Below are 19,974 nucleotides of genomic sequence, written 5' to 3'. Positions count from 1 at the left end.
TAATTACTTTATTATTATTATTTAATAATTCCTCGGCATCCAGGCAAAATTATTATTCTTTTAAATATGATTTTAATTCCCTCCATCATCTAAGCAGAGAAAAAAATCTATTTTATTATCCTATTTCCATTATCATTTTTTTTATATATAATTCCCTCCACCATCTAAGTAGAGAAAAAAATTTGTTTTATTATCCTATTTCCATTATCATTTTTTTATATATAATTTTTTATTTATTTCCATTATCATTTTTTATATATTTTTTTTATTTATTGTTATTATTTTTGGCTATTATTCTTTATTTTTTAAAATTTAAAAAAATCAAAAGTTTTCAAATCATTTTTTTTTTTTGTTATTTTTATTATTAAGAGATAGTTTTCTCAACTGTAGGCTTTGATTTCTTATCATAAAAGACCGTTAGAGGTTTAGGGATAAAAAACTTGCTAGAGTACTTATCATCCATCACTTTCGCATTGCTTTTATATATTCATCATAAAATTTGATTATAGTTATGTCCATCAAACTTTACAATATTCCCTAAAAAACTTCACATCTTTGAATTGAATGTCCAACCATTCCTCTATAGTACTTGTAAACCTAGTCGTGGTCTTCATGGCTTCCATTGTTATCCAAAGATATTGGATGAATCATGCTTGTCTCAATCAAATAGTCAAACACCCATTCAAAATGGGTCATCTTTTCCATTACCCACAATATTAATCTTCCCTTCAGTGTAGTTTGGCGAAGGATTTCCACTAACAATTGGCTTGAATATAGTATTAAAATTTAAGATGCCTTCATTTATTAAACCTTGTACCTTATGTTTAAGTGTTGTGCAATTTTTAATAGAGTGTCTTGCCACACTATAATGGTAATCACACTTGGTGTTAGGGTCATACCAACTTGAGTAGGGTGGCTTTACTGGTACCACATGAACAGGGCAACAAGGTGACCTCTCAACAATTGGGGTTACAATTAAGATCCCTTTATTTATTAGACCTTATACCTTATGTTTATGTGTTGTGCAGTTTTCAATAGAGTATCCTACCATACCATAATGGTAATTACACTTGGCATTGAAATCATACCAACTTGAGTAGGTTAGCTTTAATGGTACCACATGAGCAAGGGTAATAAGGTAGCCTTTTAATAGCTAGGGGTACAAATCGATGTAAGACATGGGAATTAGGTCAAACTGAAGTTTCTCTCAATTGTTGTTATTGCTTTGTAGGTTTCTTTGGTTATTGGTTTGATAGGTTGGTTGGGCAAACAGTTGAGTTAGAGGTACGAGGGTGTAATTATGTGGTTAAGGACTAAAGTTCAGCTTGTGTGGTGGTTGTTAGGGTATCTGATAATAATAAGGCTATTGGGAGATTTGGTTGGCAGTGGGTTACTAAGAAGGTTATGATGGGTTTGGGTTGTATGGAATAAAAAAATGACGAGAAGAATTTTCATAAGTGACTACGTATGCCTCAAGCTTTTTCTTTTTTGGATTTACTATCTTCTTTTTGAGCCTTTCAATTTTTCCACTCTTGATGGCATTCTCTATCATTTCTCCCGAAATCATCATATCAAAAAAATTCTTTATTGCATTTTCAACTAACTTGTTATAGTATGGTGCTCTTAGTGTGTTGATGAAAAGCACAGTGATCTCTTTTTCAGTTAGTGATAGCTAGACCTAGGCTACTGCATTTTTCCATCATTGTGCATATTGCTTAAAGGTTTTTATTAACTTTTTTTTCCATATTTTGTAATGATAGCCTGTCCGAAGCTATATCAAGGACATGTTTTTATTAGGTGATGAAGGTTTTGGCCAAGTCTTTCCATGAATAGATTTAGCTTTGATCTAGTTGTATGTACCATCTTACTATTAATCTGGTTAAACTATATTTGAAACAATGTATCAGGAGTTTGTCATTTTGGGTATGACCCGTCATCTTTCAATAGTACATAGTAATATGAGTAAAAGGACATTTTGTTTTACCATATTTCTCTAAATCTAGGGTTTTGAATTTTGTTGGGATAACTAAATCGGGCACTAAACTGAGCACATTAGCATCAATAACCTCATAGATATCACTACCATCTACTGCTCTGAGCTTTTCTTCAATTTTGTCAGACTTGTTTCATATTTCTGAGTTCACAACTAGCTCTAACATTTTACATAACTTATTTTATTCAATCGGATCATCTAGATTTGATACCAAGATGAGGTCAATAAGGATAGATCTTAGGTTAACATTCAAGTAAATCTGTGGTTGACTAGCAAAAGGATTGATAAAAGGGTAAGGTTGTACATTTGGTGGCTACACATGTATGCCACAAAAAGCTCGAGCTTGGGGTAGGGTGAACCCTAGAGGGTATAACAGTTCTTCTATATTAATCTTTTTCCTTGGTCTTGACATACTAGCAACTCTTTTACCCTTTAATGAACTAGACAACAACTACCTTAGTTCAGCCATCTGTGCCTTAATAATTTATTGAATCTCCATTACTCTTTCTCTTATTTCTTTTTGCTCATTTTCAACTCTCTTGAGTTAAGCTATGTTCTTTCCTTCCATGATTCGAGCTCTAGAACGAATGTTATATCTATGTGGGATTGATTGGCTTGGGTTTTTTGGCTTTGTTATCCTTGAACCTTCGTTTATTAACCATGAATTAGAACGCACGACACAATTTCATTATTATTATTGTCAATCTTTGCTTTTATTAAATTGCATGCATGGAATGAATGTAATGCAATTGGGGCATAGTTTTGGATCAATTTGAACAAAAAAAACTTTCATTAACCATAGGAATTCTTGTACATCATCTGATCATCTTTACATTAAAATCGTACAAACATTTAACTTGAGCATAGTAATTCCTAACTTCACATAGAAAGTCTAATAACCACTGGATATAACCTTGGGTTGATATAATCTCCCGTTCAAGTGCTTTCGCTTTTTCGACCATTTTGCTCACTTTTTGGATAGCCTTGTAAATTATAAAGGTCAAGTGTATTGTGTATTGCTACTTTCTAAGTTTTCTATTATTCACATCTCTCAGGCTTCTACTTTTATGTTGTAGATAAAAGCCTATTCATCCTCCCTTTCTTAGAATCGTATCCATGTGGTTTTGGTTCTCGACCAATTGATGTTCCAACCTCGTCAACTTTTGCTTTAATGTCTTTTGCATAGTGGAATTCTTGTTTTCTTCTTTCCTTAATCTGACCTATAATTGCTTATTTTTTTTGACAACTCTGGAAAACTTATCCTTCTATGTTTGCTGATCCTGAGTGAGAGCAACAATAGGTTCTTTGTTCTGATTTTTGCTCTACTTTTCCAGTATTTCATCATTTTTCTTAAATCCTTGATTTCTCTCTTAGATCCTCTCGAAGGTCTAACTTCTATTTTTAGTTTCTTGTTTTCTTGATGAAGTTATTTCAAATCTCCTTTCAACACCTTTTGTTCCTTAGTTAGCTTGTGCAATGCATCATCTTTCATCATTAAATCATATCTTAATTGATTAACCTATTCTAACATCACTATCTTTTTTTTCTCCATTTTTTTCCTTTCTACCTCAAATTCTTGTTAGCCAATTTTGAGGGTTGTCAACACTGTCTTCAATGTAAGGATGGATAGCTATTTTGAAACATCTTTTGGCAATGGCCTAACTTCATTAGGTTTTCACTCTCTATGAAAGATAGCCTTTCGCCACATTATCCACATACTTGGTAAGATTCATGTGATTAATTTATTTTCAAGAATTGATGACTTCTCAGACTTTTTTCATGTAATTAGGTGCACCATAATCAAATTCGAATAGGTTGAGTCTATGAGTCATAGGAATAAACTATCGGGAATCATATTGTCTCTGAACCATAAGAGGTGCATAGTTAACTGCCCCTATATCCCTAGTAATGGAACCCATGATTTGTCTCCACAACTGTATAATATGGTAGAAAGAAGCATTCATGGTGCTTTCCACATTATGGTCTTGCTTATGAGATTAAACAAAAATGACATCCAATACTTTTTTGTCCAATCTCTCTGCCATTCTTTAGTAACAAACTCCTTGATCGGGAAAAACTGAGTAGAAAAAAGTCAAAATGCCACTTTTTTTTCCCTAAAAGTAACTATGAATCCAAATGTAGAATAGTTGAGCACATCTTATGAATCAGCCTTCATCTTTTCTTTGATAGTAATTTAATGATATAATGGTTTCGACTAGGATGGTTAACGATGGATTTATGCCCTTGCCTAATTGCTCAAAGAAATCAACCACCAATACTTCCACATGCCTTAATACCTTGAAAAATATTACCAACTCATAGATCACCAAAGCAAATAGATCTTGCCCACAATCATCAATCAAATGTTTCTTTATGTGTTCTAACAAAAAAGTTGAAGGAATTGACTCGATTCCACTATTTTTTTTCTTTTGTTTATCAATTTTCTTGATCCCAAGTTCCATGATCCTAGCCAATTTTTTCCTAAACCTGGTCATCTTTTGTTCTTTCCAATACATCATGTCCTAATCAACAGATTCTATTCAAAGCAAGGATGAGTACTCCTCGATCATAGGGGTCAAATCTTCCTAGTTGAACACAAAGTATCGATATGATGGATTCCAAAACTACACCGTAACTCTAATCAACTGTTTATCAATTTTTACCAATATAAGCAATGCAAATCCTCGTATTTCTTAAAAAAGGATTCATTTCTCTTTATTCCCCATTATTTCTAGATAACCTTTAATTCTGACATGTCACTTTGACTGAGATTCACATACACTGATTGTGGAAGCATCAAGATATAGCCATCTCTTAAATAGTCCCCTTCTTTTTCTTTGGTACTTTTTGATTGGTTATTAATCTCTAAATAGTTCTTACACATAAATGATACCACTGTAGGCTTCATAAGAGTTCCTTTTGCTAAAGATTGGCCCAAAACAATACTCTCCTAAGAAATATAATGCATATATGATACATGTAGCAAAATTAAGGATAATAAAAGAATTAAATAAATCAGTAATGTTAATAAAATAAATAATCAAGCATGGCACATAATAGTGCATAATATACATAATGTCCTAGCTTTAGGTAATTTTCTCGAAAAGGACGGCATGGCTCTATCCTAGGTTGGATCCTTAGGGCTTAGGGCTCATAAAATGTTGGGTTGGGATTTATACGTCTAAAGGTTCCCAGACTATTCCTCATATCATCATTCATTATAGACTAGTATAAGATCCTCTGATCCTCACCTATTACAGGCTACTAATAGAAATGGTTTAATCTGAGTGAAAGTATTTCGCTAGCAAATGTGGAGGTTATTACCTCACAAAAGTGTAGCTACTTTACTTCCCCTTAAAAGGATGGAGCTTGAGTCTAGAGCTCATGCATGTAAGTGAATATGCAAAGGTGTGCAAAGTGATATATTAATCAAAATAACATAAATAAACCATAAACAAAAAATCAAAACAAAGTAATAACTAACATACAATTTATTTTATTTATTAATTTATGTATTTCTTGAGAAAATAAAGGAAATTAAATATCAATTAAAACCAATTGAATCCAAAACTTTTAATGGTGCATAATTAAAATTTTTAGCTTGACTCTTAAAAGGTTCGCAGTGGAGTCGCCAAATTGTTGTAACAATTTTGGGATCGTTAGATGAAGAGATTTAAAAATTGTCAAAAACATGAAAAATCGTCACTAATCTTTATTAAGGTGTAATTGGTCACCCCAAAACTTTATCTTTTAATAAAACAATAAAAAATGTTTAGAGTTTTATTAAAAAAATAATTTTGATTTACGAAAATAGATTGAGTTTGGGAGTCGATTACGTGTAAGGAAGGATTAACACTTTTACAACGCTCATAAAATTGGTACCAATTAATTATGCGCTATTTGTAATTTTGGGTAAAAGTGGTTTTTTATATGAAATTTAATTATAATTCCCTTTGTTTTTATGAAATAAAATTAGTTTAAAAAAATCTTTAGTTAGGAATATTATGAAAATCTTCAAATTAGAAAAATATCTTCAAAGTCTTTCACATAAAGGCAAAATTCAAATATAGTTTTTCTATTTAAGATTTACCATAACATTCGTAAATGATAATTATTGATGACTCTCTAACATCTAGGTAGAGTACTAATAATTATATTTCACAGAATTTTATTTTAATTTTATTTGTTCAAAACTAAAAATTTTTAAGAAAACTTTTTATTTAGTAAAAAAACGAATAATATAATGAATATTAAACATCAACAAACATATATATGAATTATGAATGTACACATTATTCTAAAAAATGAGTTATATGCAGATGATGATAAAACATGAATTTAAGAATCGGGTTTTCAAATATAAAGAAACCACATAAACTTTTTAATATCCACGTAAAGTTTGGGTGCTACTTTTTATATTTAAAGTTTTGTTTTATTATTTTTATTATTTTTTTATATTTGTTTTTTTAATAAAACAAATTTATTTTGAATTGTGAAAATGAATGAAAATTCTTAATGAAATAAAATTTCCTAAATACCTCAACATCTAGATAGCATTCAGAAACATATTACTTCATAAAATGTTTTCATACAAATCTTTAGAAATTTAAAATGAGCTTAGGGTTTAAATTTTAAGAATTTATGCCTCTCTAAAAATCTCCAACATATAAGTAGACTTTCGAAATAAGCTCATTTTTATAATTCTACTAAAAAATAAATTTTTATATTCTTACATATTTTATATATATTTCTTCCTTCTTTAAAATCATTATTATTATTATTGTTATTGCTATTATTATTATTTTGCATAAATTTAAAGTGTAAGAAAAATAAAATATACCTAACATAAATTAAAGTATGAAAGATTAAATTAAAATGAGGAATCCAAACAATAAGAAAATTAACAATACATAAAATTAAACTTGCAATTAAATTTAAACAACATAAAAAAATTTGCATAGGTATAATTAAAATTAAACACATGGAAATAAACTTTATTAGGAACAAACTTTAGGCCTTATATTTTAAAATTTTTACTTATTATAAAATTCTAACTAGAATGAACTTTCTGAACTAATTCCATTTTAAACTAAACAGAAATAAGCCAAGAAAAAAATTCAATGCAAATAATAGCTCCCACGCCATGACTTTGGACACTTACATGATGTTATGCTACAACCTTACAATAATGGCCCCACACCATGACTATTGATACTTACATGAAAGGCAATAAGGAAAGTCTAAATTCACAACCAAATAGGGAACAAAGCCAAAGTTTAGGCATGTCCAGGGACTACCTCCATTTTTTTTTGTTTTAATTTTTACATGAAACAAGAGTGTAAATAAAATGAATTGCATTAACAATAATAATAATAATAATACTATTTTATGACAAAAAAATTAAATTGCATGAAATTAATTTAAGTGTAAGAATTTAAACATTAAACAAATTATAATGTATAAAATTCCAACTTTAATTAAGCAAAAAATACATAAATAAATGTGAACATGTATTATACGAAATATGCATAAAACTTATCAAGAAGAAACACATTTTCTACTTCATGCCTTAAAATTTTCACATATAAAAATAATCTTTTCTAGACCTTTACCCTACCTATGTTATTTTACATTATTCTATGGATTAGACAATACAAGGAATAAGGAAGAAAAGAAAAAAAAAAACTAACAATGCACAGCCTATTTTAAGCCTGTCCTTTATTATTAATTTGCAAAATTCTGTCATCTTTGCGCCCACGGTTTGGTTTGTTAAAAAAGACTCCTTTTCTCCAACTTAAATCCTAGAGGGGAATAGACTCAAAAGATGAACTCACATAACTAGAAAAGGACACAAGCTGGGCTTGGAAACCCTTTCTATATAATTTTTTTTTGTTTTTATCGCATCTTGGAAAGCTATTGATGGTAGCTAGTTTCAAAATTTTCTTTTCATTTTTTTTTGCCGCACCTTGGAAAGCTATTGAATTCTCCATACCTTCATGAAACTTTCATTTATCAAAACAAGAATTTGGCAAACCAAAACATGAACAACGAAAGGGATAGGAGCTTGTTTCAGATACTCTTTTTTTCCATTTCATTTTTTTTAATTTTTTGTCGCACCTTAGAAAGCTATTGAACTTTCCAAGTCTACATGAAACTTTCATTTGTTAAGATAAAAATTTGGCAAACCAAAAGCATGAAACTTCCTTATCCTAACAACCCTAGTAGGTGCAGGCACAAAAATTAATGCTTTTGTTTCTTGTTGCATATTTAAAACTAGTTTTTAAGCTATAAAGGTTGTCTTCCTATTTATTCTTTTTATAAACCAATAGCTATCATACAAAAAAAAAAATGAATAACAGACCAAGAAAATAGAGTTTTAAACTCCTGTGTACAAGTCAAAAAAAAAAACCCATGAAAAAGGAGAAAACTTTGAGCTTTAAACCTTATGAGCATGTAAAAACTTTCAATGAGAAGAAAAATAAAAAATAATACCATTTTCCAAATTCTTTCTTCCCCTTTTTCACTTTCAATCTCATTTCCTATTTTTTTATCTTATTTTCTCATTTCTTTTATCTTTTCCTCTTGACTTCCTTAAAAATCCCAGATTGCTACTAAAAAGCTTTCTCCTCTCTTTTTTTTTGTGTTTGTCTTTTCCTTTAAAAAACCTTCTTCTTTTTTTCCAAGAGCCCCATTTTTTCTTGTAAAGAATAAGCCACTAAAATATCTTTGAATAATTGAATATAAGCCTTGTAATCAAATCTCATCCAAGGGCCAAAGTTCTTTTTTTTTTAAGGAACAATATTTAGCCATTGGATCAAGATTCAATATAAGATATACTGGTCCACATTATTCACTGCAAAGGTTGGATTTTTATAACCATTAAACCAAATGAAAAAACCATTTTACTCATAGTATAAAGTTTTTGGTATTTAGGCTATTTTCGTAAAAATCAATGTTCCCATTCTTATTTTTGAGATTTTAAAGCACCAAAAATCATGAAATATTATAAAATTGAGATTGGAAAAGTTTTGTGCAAATTCGAGCTTGGGAAGCCAAATTATGAAAATACCTCTAAAGGATATTTTAGTAATTTCACACCTCTCAGGATACTGCTATGATTTCAAATGCACCAAAAATCATGAAATATTATGAAATTAAGATTTGAAAAGTTTCATGAAAAAAAATAATCCTGAGAAAGTCAAATTACAAAAATCCCCTTAAAAGGCATTTTAGTCATTTTATACTTTCCCAAGTGTAATAAAAATTTTTAGTGTTTTAAAAATCATCAGTTTTAACTTTAAACCACATTGATTCCAATTAGGTTATGAATTGTGAGAATTGACCCAGGTTCTATCCATTTTAACCAAGTTTTATGCAATTTTAATTTTGTTAGACTAATTTTAATTTCATTAATCAAGTTTGACCGAATTTGACTCGAGTTAACTTTGAGGCTTACTTGCTTCATTTATTCTTTTTTTTTTTATACATCCATGTGAAAAGGTAGTCTCCATATAAATCCCATGCAAAATAGTTTGACAGCAACCCTATAGGTCTTTTTTTTTTATTTATTATAGACTTTAATATCGATGCATTTTATAGGCTTTTAAAGTGGGCTTTCTTATTGGCTTCAAATGGGCTTTGTTTAGGCTTGTAATTGGGTCTTTATATGGTTTACGTAATGGTCATAATTAATGGTTTTGGCCCATTTTTGTAAATGGGCCCAGATCAATCATATTAGAAAAAAGTTTCGGACAAAATTCGATGTCTACACCCATAGTCTTTGACAATTAGGGGATTGGTATCTTTGATCGTTCTTTGACATGAGTAGCATTTGCTACTTCAAAAGCTCTAAACAAGCATCCGATCGCCTCTTTAGTAGCTTCAACATTAGGAGTAGTCAAGATTTTCGTTACTAATAAATCTTTTTCACCATCTAGACAAACTTGCTTCCCTTCAATAACAAACTTTACCTTCTGGTGTAAAGATAAAGGTATAGCTCTAAATGTATGAATCCTAGGTCTTCCAAATAAACAACTATATGTAGGTGTTATATCCATCACCTTAAATGGGGCATTAAAGGTACATGGGCCAATCTATAATGGAATCTTTATATCACAAATCACCTTTCTTCATACTTCATCAAAAGCCCTTACTATCATATGGTTGTTTCTCATATATGAGGGGTCTACTGAAAGCTTTGATAATGTAGTCATAAGCATGACATTAATAGATGACCCATTATTAATCAATACTTTGGCCATGGTATGGGTTTTGCATTTAACAATGATATGCAAGGCTTTAACACTACCTTGTCCTTCCGGGGGTATTTCATTATCATTAAAAGTAATGAAGTTGGGAGCTATAATATTTCCAACCATGTGATTTACTTTTTAAATAGAAATATTATTTTTGACATAAGCTTGGTTAAGTACTTTCAGCAAAGCATTCTTATGTGGCTCTGAACTCAACAGTAGTGACAATAAAAAATATGAGCTGACAGTTTGTTTAACTAGTCAACCACATATATTTACTATGCTTGATGATCTTTAAGAATTCACAAGCTTTTTTTTTTATATCGACTCTTTAATCTACACTTCTAGGCTTATTATGGACTGAGTACTTTGACTTTTCGTTATATCCTCTTCTCTCATCTTACCTTTCCTTTTTCTAACTTCGATGCCTTGAGAGTGTAACATTGACCATTTCTGATTATTTCTCTTATGCTTGTTATGTTTGTAGTATTCTCCATACTTGGTTGTTCGAGGTTGTATCAGGTTCTTGAACCATGACATCATAATCGTATTTTCATGGAATTGTTTTATCAATTTGGTAAATGAATGGACTAGAAACATGATAGTCATTGCCATCCTAAGAAAAAAGATAGTTTTTTCAATTGTAGCTTCCAATTTCACATCATAGAATATTATTAGAGGTTTAGGGATAAAAGACTTGTAAGAGGGCTTATCATCCATCATATTCACATTGCTTCATCATACTTATCATAAAACTCTATTACAACCGCATCCATCAGACTTTGTAATATTTGCTGAAAGACTTCACATATATGGATTGAATGTTTAACCATCCTTCAATGATACTTGTAAACCTGATTGTGGTCTTCATGGTTTCCATTAATATCCAAAGATATTAACTAAATCATGCTTACTTCAATCAAACAATCATACACCCGCTTAAAATGGGTTTTTACTTTGTTCACGTATCTTTTGATCTTCACATCTCTTTCATTTTCCATAGTATTAATCTTCCCTTCGAAGTGATTTGGCAAAGGCTTTCCACTGACACTTGGCTTGAATTTAGTATAAAAAGTTAAGAGCCCCTTATTTATTAGGCCTATTACCTTATATTTAAGTGTTGTGCATTTTTTAGTGGAATGTCTTGCCACCATAATAGTAATCGTACTTGACGTTAGGGTCATACCAACTCTGATAAGGTGCCTTTAATGGTGCCGTATAGGCAGGGGCAATAAGCTACCTTTCATTAGCTGGGGGTACAAATTAGTGTACAACATGAAAATTGGGTCAAATTGAGGCTTTTCTTAATTATTGTTGTTTTGTGGGTTTTTTTTTTACTATTAGTTCAATGGATTGGTTAGGCAAATGATTGAATTTGAGGTAAGGAGGTATAATTGGGTGGTTGAGGACTAAAGCTCAGCCTCTGTGATGGTTGTTGGGGTGCTCATTAATGATATAGTTGTTGAAAGATTTGGTTGGTGTAGGGTAATATGAAGGGTATAGTGGGTTTGGATTATATGGAACAAGGGACCAACATGAAAAATTTTCATAAATAACTATGTGTGTCTCATGCTCTTTCTTTTTTGGATTTGCTATCTTTTTTTGGGCTCTTTAATTTTGCCACTCTTGATGGCGTTCTCTACCATTTTTCTTAAAATCACCATATCAAAGAAATTTTTTGTTGCATTTTCAACCAACCTGACATAGTATAGGGCTTTTAATGTGTTGACAAATAGCACAATGTTCTCCTTTCAGTTAGTGGTGGTTGGACCTGGACTGCCACATATTTTCAATAATGCACATATTCCTTAATGGTTTCCAATGACTTTTTTCTAATATTTTGTAATGGCAACCTATCAAGGGTTGTATCAAGAACATGTTTATATTAGGTGTGAAAGTTTTGGCCAAGTCTTTCTACAAATGAATTTAGCTTTGGGCCAAGTCTTTCTACAAATGAATTTAGCTTTAATCTAGCTGTACATGCCATCTAACTACTGATCTAGTTAAACTATCTTGAAAATAGTGTATCAAGAACTTGTCATTTTAGGTATGACCCACCATCTTCTGATAGAACATGTTAATGTAAGTAGAAGGACATTTTGTTTTGACGTATTTTTAAAAAAAATTTAAGGTTTCAAATTTTGTTGAGATAACTAAGTCAAGCATCAAATTGAGCTTATTAGCATCAATAATCCCATAGATATTGTTAACTTTTACTACTCTGAGCCTTTCTTGAAATTGGTCATACTTGTTTCATATTTTTGAGTTCACAATTAACTTAAACTTTTCAAGTGACTTCTCTTATTCGATCGGGTAATCTAGATTCGGTACCGAGATTGGGTCAACATGGATAGATCTTAGGTTAACATTCAAGTGAATCTATGGTTGACTAGCAAAATGATTGATATAAGGGTAAGGTTGTACATTTGGTGCCTACACATATATACCATGGGGAGCTTAAGTTTAAAGTGGGGTGAACCCTAGAGGGGACAACGATTCTTCTATATTAATCTCTTTCCCTGGTATTGATGTACCAGTAACTTATTTACCCTTTAATGAACTAGCTAACAACTACCTTAGTTTAACCATTTATGCCTCAATACTTTGTTGAATTTCCATTACTCTTTCTTTTATTTTTTCTTTGCTTTTTTTACTTTCTCAAACCTAATTGCTTTCTTTCCTTCCATGACTCAAGCTTGAGAATTAATGTTATAACAATGTGGGATTGGTTGACTTAGGCTCTTTGGCTTCACTATCCTTGAACCTTAGTTTATTAACCATGAATTAGATCACATGATACAATATCCTTATATTAAAATCATAACAACATTTAACTTGAGCATATTGCTCTCCAGCCTCACATAAAAAGTCTAACAATCATTGACTATAGCCTTGGGTTGGTATAATCTCTTGTTCAAGTACTTTTCACTTTTTCAACCATTTTGTCACCTTTTGGACAGCCTTGTAAATTTTAGAAGTCAAGTATTTTATGTATTGCTACCTTCCTAAGATTTTTGCTCTCTACATCTCTTGGGCTTCTACTTTCATGTTGCAGATACAAGCCCATTCATCCTCTTTTTCTTACCACTTCATCAGAATCTTATCCATGAGGTTTTGGTTCTCAACCAATTAATGTTCTAACCTTGTCAACTTTTGTTCCAATGTCTTTTGTATAGTAGAATTCTTATTTTTTTCTTGCCTTAATCTGACCTTTAATTGCTTGTTTTCTTCGACAACTTCGAAAAACTTATCTTCCATGTTTGTTGGTCTTGAATGAGAGCGACAATAGCTTCTTTATTCTTTTTGGCTTTACTTTTTCAGTACTCCATCATTTTCTTTCAATTCTTGATTTTCCTTTTGGATTCTCTTGAAAACCCAACATCCATTCCTAGTTTTTTATTTTCTTTATGGTGATCTTTCAAATCTTCTTTCAACACTTTTTATTCCTTGGCAAGCTTTTGCAAGGTATCGTCTTTCATCATCAAATCATATCTCAATTAATTAACCTGTTATAACATCACCATCTTTTCTTTCTCTATTTTTTTCCTTTTTACCTCAAATTCTTACTAAGCAATGGGTGAGTAGCTATTTTAAAACATCTTTTAGTAATGGCCTAACTTCAATGATTCTTTTCACTTTCCATGAAAGATATCTTTTCGCCACATTGTCTGTATACCTAGTTGAATTCATTCGATTGATCTGTTTCCCAGCTTTGATGACTTTTTGAACTTTTTTTTTATAATTAGGTACACCATAATCAAATATGAGTAGATTGAATCCATGAGTTATGGGAATAAACTATCGAGAATTGTATTGTCTCTAGACCATAAGAGATGCATAGCTAGCTACTACCCATATCCCTAGTAATGGAACCTAAGGTTTATCTCCATAATTTTATAATATGGTAGAAGGAAGTATCCATGGTGCTTCCCACGTTATGGCCACACTCAAGAGATTAAAAAAAAATGACATCCACTGCTTTGTCATCCAATCCTTTTACCATTTTTTGCAACAAACTCCTTGATCGAGACAAACTGAGTAAAAAAAGGTCAAAATTCACCAACATCTAGGTAGAATTATTATTTTTTAAAAAATAATTTTTATTCCCTCCATCATCTAGGCAGAGAAAAAAAATCTCTTTTATTATCTTATTTCCATTATCCTTTTTTATATATATAATTTTTATTCTTTTATATATTATTATTTTTTGGTTATTATTCTTTATTTTTTTCAAATTTCAAAAAATCAAAAGTTTTGAAATCATTTTTATTTTTTATTATTGTTGTTATTATTATTATTATCTAGTTATTTTATTATTTTTTAATTTATTTTTAAGGTTTATTTTAATTTTTTAATGAAATTTAAAATAATAAAAAATTTAAGTTTTATTTTTCATTATTTACTATTACTTATCTTTCTTACTTTTATTATTGTTATTATTAAAAATGCAATAGAAATTTATTCTAAAAAATTTAAAATTTTAAACATGCATAACTAATAATTATAAAAACTAATATTAAAATATAAATAAATAAATCAAAAAAATTTCATAAAAAATTTTTTTAACTTGATCTAGATCGGTCAATACAAGTTTGGCTGGATCAGTCGAGGCCTAGGTTAAGGGGTAAAGTTGGGTCAAGTTACACGGATCATGGATTTGGTTCAAGTCCACGCATGGATCTTACTTGCCCAAAAGGATGTCATTTTGCCGTTTGACCTTTTATATAAAAGCCATTTTTTTACTTCATTTCTAAACCTTTTAAAAAAAAAAAAACCTTTCAACCCAAAAAAAAAAATCCTCTCCAACCTTTCTAGAATTTGGCATTGTGCCACCGTGCCGACTGCCATCTAAGGTCATCGCTAGTGGTTGTTGGCTGCCATGCCAATTGCTGAAAAGTCCAAAAAGTTTTCTAAAAATTCTCCTTAACATCCACTTTCCAGATCCAACCTCTCTTTTACCAAAAACTACTCCTATCCCACTAGATCAGACTTCAAAGTTCCAATAAAAAAACACATTTATTTATATGTTTTTTCTTATAATCTGAAACTGATGATTTTTTTTTATTTTGTTTTTTTTTTCACAAGGGACAGTTTTGGCACTAAGGTTCTTCTTATAGGGAAGGACTATGTTTCTTTGATTTTTTTGGATTTTTTTTTGTTTAGGTTTTTCTGGTGTTTTGGGTCTCAAATATGGCAAGGACTAGCGTAGGGCTTGGATAGGGCTTAAGTGTTTCATGGGTTGCGATAGTAGGTTAGTGTAGTTGCCATTAGGTTTATTTGGCTGGGATTTTTAGTAGTGGAATGCTTTATGGGGTTGGGTTCGAAGGCTTTGGAAAATTTTAAGGTGTTTGGTTTCTGCTGAAAAATGGGTAAAAGATTGTAGGAGCTGGTTGAATGAACCTTGGTGCAATGGTGAGTTTGGCCAGGGAGTTAATAGTGGTTTTTGGCAAAGCTTTTAGGCAGAGTTTCAAGTAGGGGTCTCTTTTGTTTTGGTTATTTGGAGTCCTATTTATAAGGCTCAACAGGGTGTTTCTCCCACCTGTCTAGCATGATCCACACTACCAGGGATGGTAACAAATGGAGTGGGGAAAATAAGGTATGGTGCAGGGTAAGGGTAGTTGATTGTCAGAGAGGTTAGGGCTTAGGGTAGGTTGGTTAGGCTGGTGTTATGCACAGCACTATGCCTACCCTGTCTCTTTTTTTTTAATATAATTATTTTTATTTTTTTATTAATAAAATTAAACAAAAGTAAAAATCAAGGCCTAGTTCGGAGAACTCAGACAAAATTCTGTGTCTACACTATTCTATACCTTGTCATTTCCTTTTTTTTCTTTCCCTTTCTCAATTTTCAAATGATGAATGTTTAGATAAGATAATAATAATTCTGGGATTTAATTTTCAAAACTCCTCACATTGATGAGCTCGATCTATAAAGAACCAAATAGAGTTAAAAAAGCATGCAATCATTTATAATAATCCATGAGTTTGTCTTTATTCAATAAATGATCTTCAAAGAAAGTATTCACATTTAAAGTGAAGAATGTCCATCTTTTTTTTACTATTCATAAAAATAATATCATCTGTTGCTACCCTTTTTTGTACCTGTTATGATTTTTTTCCTAAAGAACCTTAACCAAGGATCACCCTCCACATTGAGGGCAAATTTTGGAAAAGAATTTACTTGATAAAGAAAAAAAGTAAAAGATCATAAAAGATCTCAAAGATGGAGAGTAAAAAAAAAAAAGAAAAACCCTTTTTATAAAAAAAAAAAAAGGGAAAAACAATGCCATAAATCACCTAGGGCAAAAAAAAATGAGAATTTTTGTGAGGAATAAGATGAATGAAAAAAAGAAAAAGAAAAATAAGATGATGAATAATGGGGCAAAGTGCCAAGTTACATCATATGATAGAGAAATGATCTTTTGGTTTGAACCCTTCAAACATATGCTTTGAGCCTATCTTATCCATTTTTTTTATGACTCCCTTAGTTTATATAACAACTCTTAAAAGTTCATTTTGATCAAATGTGAATGCTTGAATTAAATGATCATATATTAAGCTAAAGCATGCTTTAAATGAAGCAATGGAATTGTGATATGTTCTTGTGTTTTAGAGATTGGTGTGTGTGAGATATCAATAATGGATGAAGTAAAAATATAAAAAATGAAAAAAATGAGAAAAGTGAAAAAAATTGTGAAAAGAAAAACTCAAATCGAAAATCTGAATGGGTGATTTCAATAGAAAAATATCTAAGCTAAAAATTGGATGTATAGTTAAATATATGAAAAATCAATGTCATCTGAAGATCATCTGAGACTGAGACAAAATTTGATAAGCTCAAAATGATTTTAAAAGTCAATGAAATAAGTTTTTTTTTTTAAATTCTAGATTAATGTTAAGAATTATCTAAATATTTATTTTTTCGACATTGTTGTGCCATTCAAATTCTTATCCTAGTGACGTGCTTTGAATTTGTTCCTTTGCCTATTTATTTTTATACCAGGTTCATTCTTGTATTGATTACCTTTTCTCTCAATTCATTTTTGTCCTTTCTTATTTTTGCATTCCCGAAATAAATCGAGGAAATATATGATTGCATTATATTTATCATGAATTGAAATGATAATGAAAGAATGAATGATAATATCTATAAAAGATTCTTGCATTCCTTTGAAAAGAAATCCAAAATGATAAGGGCAAAAAGAAAATGAAAAAGATGAAAGGAGCCTGAAAAGATAATTTAAAAATGCAGAGATGGTGACCAAGTGGTGAATATGGCGATGGATTAACCAATATAACCTGTGAGTTGTAACCAAATGATAAAAGTAATGTGGATCAATTGATGAAAGTTGTACTGAGATTGTTAGTGTTAAGAAGTTAAAAAGAACATGTGAGATGATGAAGTCTTGAGAACCTTATTATCACAACTAATTGAAATTTCATGGGATTAATTTTGGTGACATCTACATTTCATGTATTGCGTTTGCATTATTGAGTATATAGACCATTGTTTTGAATGTTACACTTGCATCATTGTTTGAACCAAGCATTTGTATTATTTAGTGAGAATTTGAATTTAGAAAGCATTTGCATGGCAATCATTATTAATAAAATTTTGACTTTGATGAAAAATCAAGAATTTTCATGAGAAAAAATTTTAAACTTTTAGATGAAAGCCTTTTAAGATAAGATTGTGAATCATCAAATAAAGAAAATATTTTATGTGGAAAACTTTTAGAATTTTAAAGTTGTGGAGCCTTTTAAAGGAGCATTTTCAATATTGAGAATAATTTATAAGATTTCAGACGTAATCTTTAAGAATTTTCAAATGAGAATCTTTGAGTGTTAAATGACAATTTTGAAAATTTTGGATGTGAATCCCTAAAGTTTTTCAAATCAAAATTTTTGAATGAATCTCTAAAATTTTTTAATGTGAATTTTTGAATTTTGGATGTAAACCTTGAAACTTTGAATGAGAATCTCTAAAATTTTTTAATGTGAATCGTTAAATGCTGGATGTAAGCCTTAAAATTTTGATGTGAATCACTAAATTGAATTTGGATATGAATCAAACTCTTGCAAAACTAAAAATTCTTGTGAATTTGAAAATTCATGTGAACCTAAAAGTTCTTATGAATCTAAAATTTTTGCGAACTTGAAATCTATGAGAATTAAATTCTTGTGAATCTGAAAATCTTACGATTTGAGTTCTTGTGAATATTAAAATTTTACGAATCTGAAATTCTTGTTAACCTAAAATTCTTGATAATCAAATTTTTGCAAATCTAAAAATTTTTATGAATTTAAAAATTCTTGCAAAACTAAAAATTCTTATGAATCTGAAAGCCTTGTGAATCTTTGAACCTTGCGGATCTTTGAATTTCAACTTACATTGCAAATTGTCAGATTACGAAGTTCTTGAACACTTCAAATTGTGAATCTTTGAAGTTTTGAAACTTTGTAATAGTTGTTAAGCTACATCCAGACGTAATGGATGCCTATATCTTTGCATAATTTCTATTTCGTAAAAAATGCATAAGGAATGACAACTATAGACATCCTATATAGTCCAGGGCCAAAATCAATTATGCTTAGACCTTTCCGGATCCAATTATTGAATTTACAAATTTTTTATTTTGGATTGTATCTTATCATTTTATTTTATCCTATTGTATCTTGATTTATTTTGTTTTTATCCTTAATCATTTGATTATTTAAAAAAAATGAAAAATTTAAATTTTGAAAATTGGCTATGGTTATCTTTGGATGGTAAAACACATTAGAAATAATTTAAGGATTAATCTTAGGGATAATCCTTGATTTTATTTGAAATAAATATGATCCTAATTGATCTGGGACTCTATCATTCAATCCTATTTAAATAAGAACAAACAAAGAATCTAACACTAATTAATGAACAAAAATAGGCAACACACAGAAGAACCATAGTTAGCCACCCATCAGCAAAATCCCAATAAAAAACCACCATCACTTATAACATTGCCAATATTGATTTTCCAACCAAAACCTAGACCTAATTTCCAAACAACTAGCAACCTACCATTGCCATATCCTCTATCAGAAAACCTTTCATACACACACACACACATAGTGCACGGCAAACCCAACCACATTCTCAAATCCAATTCAAACCAACATCTAAGAAATCATAAGCCAATAATAATAGTCTCATAACCTAGAAATAACCATAATTCCAGCCATAATCTAGAAACTCAGAAAACAAACCCAGTTCTCAAGAAGTCATAAACCTGCAAACAATAAACACCCACAATCACTAGACGAAACCCAAAGCAATTGACACCCAGCACAATAGCCAACTTCTCATTGTCAAGACTTGAATCCTTTTCGGCATCATCATTAACTTTCTACCAAAATCCTTGATCAATAAATCACAAAAAAAAGGAATTAAAGTCAAGAACCAGAGAAAGCTAGAAATGGTAAAAATAAAAAGAAAGGAAAATAAAGTTTTTGGATTTTGGTTCAACCTTCTTCCAAGGGATTTTGAGTCCCTAAATCTAGTGAAAAGGTAGCCAGTAACAAAAAAAAGAACATACCTTGAAGCGACTATGATCAGAACAACGGGGAAAAAGATTTTGAAGTTGGAAACCATAACTTTTACACCCATATTTGCATAAATCTATCAAGTTTTAAAGAAGACTAGCCAAAGCATGTAAAAAAAGAGATCAAAACAAGTTGCTTGGTGAAATT

Source organism: Durio zibethinus, chromosome 2 (assembly GCF_047325235.1).
Source record: "Durio zibethinus cultivar Kanyao isolate XHJ-2024 chromosome 2, ASM4732523v1, whole genome shotgun sequence".
Lineage (NCBI taxonomy): Eukaryota > Viridiplantae > Streptophyta > Magnoliopsida > Malvales > Malvaceae > Durio > Durio zibethinus.
This window is presented reverse-complemented; position numbering follows the sequence as displayed.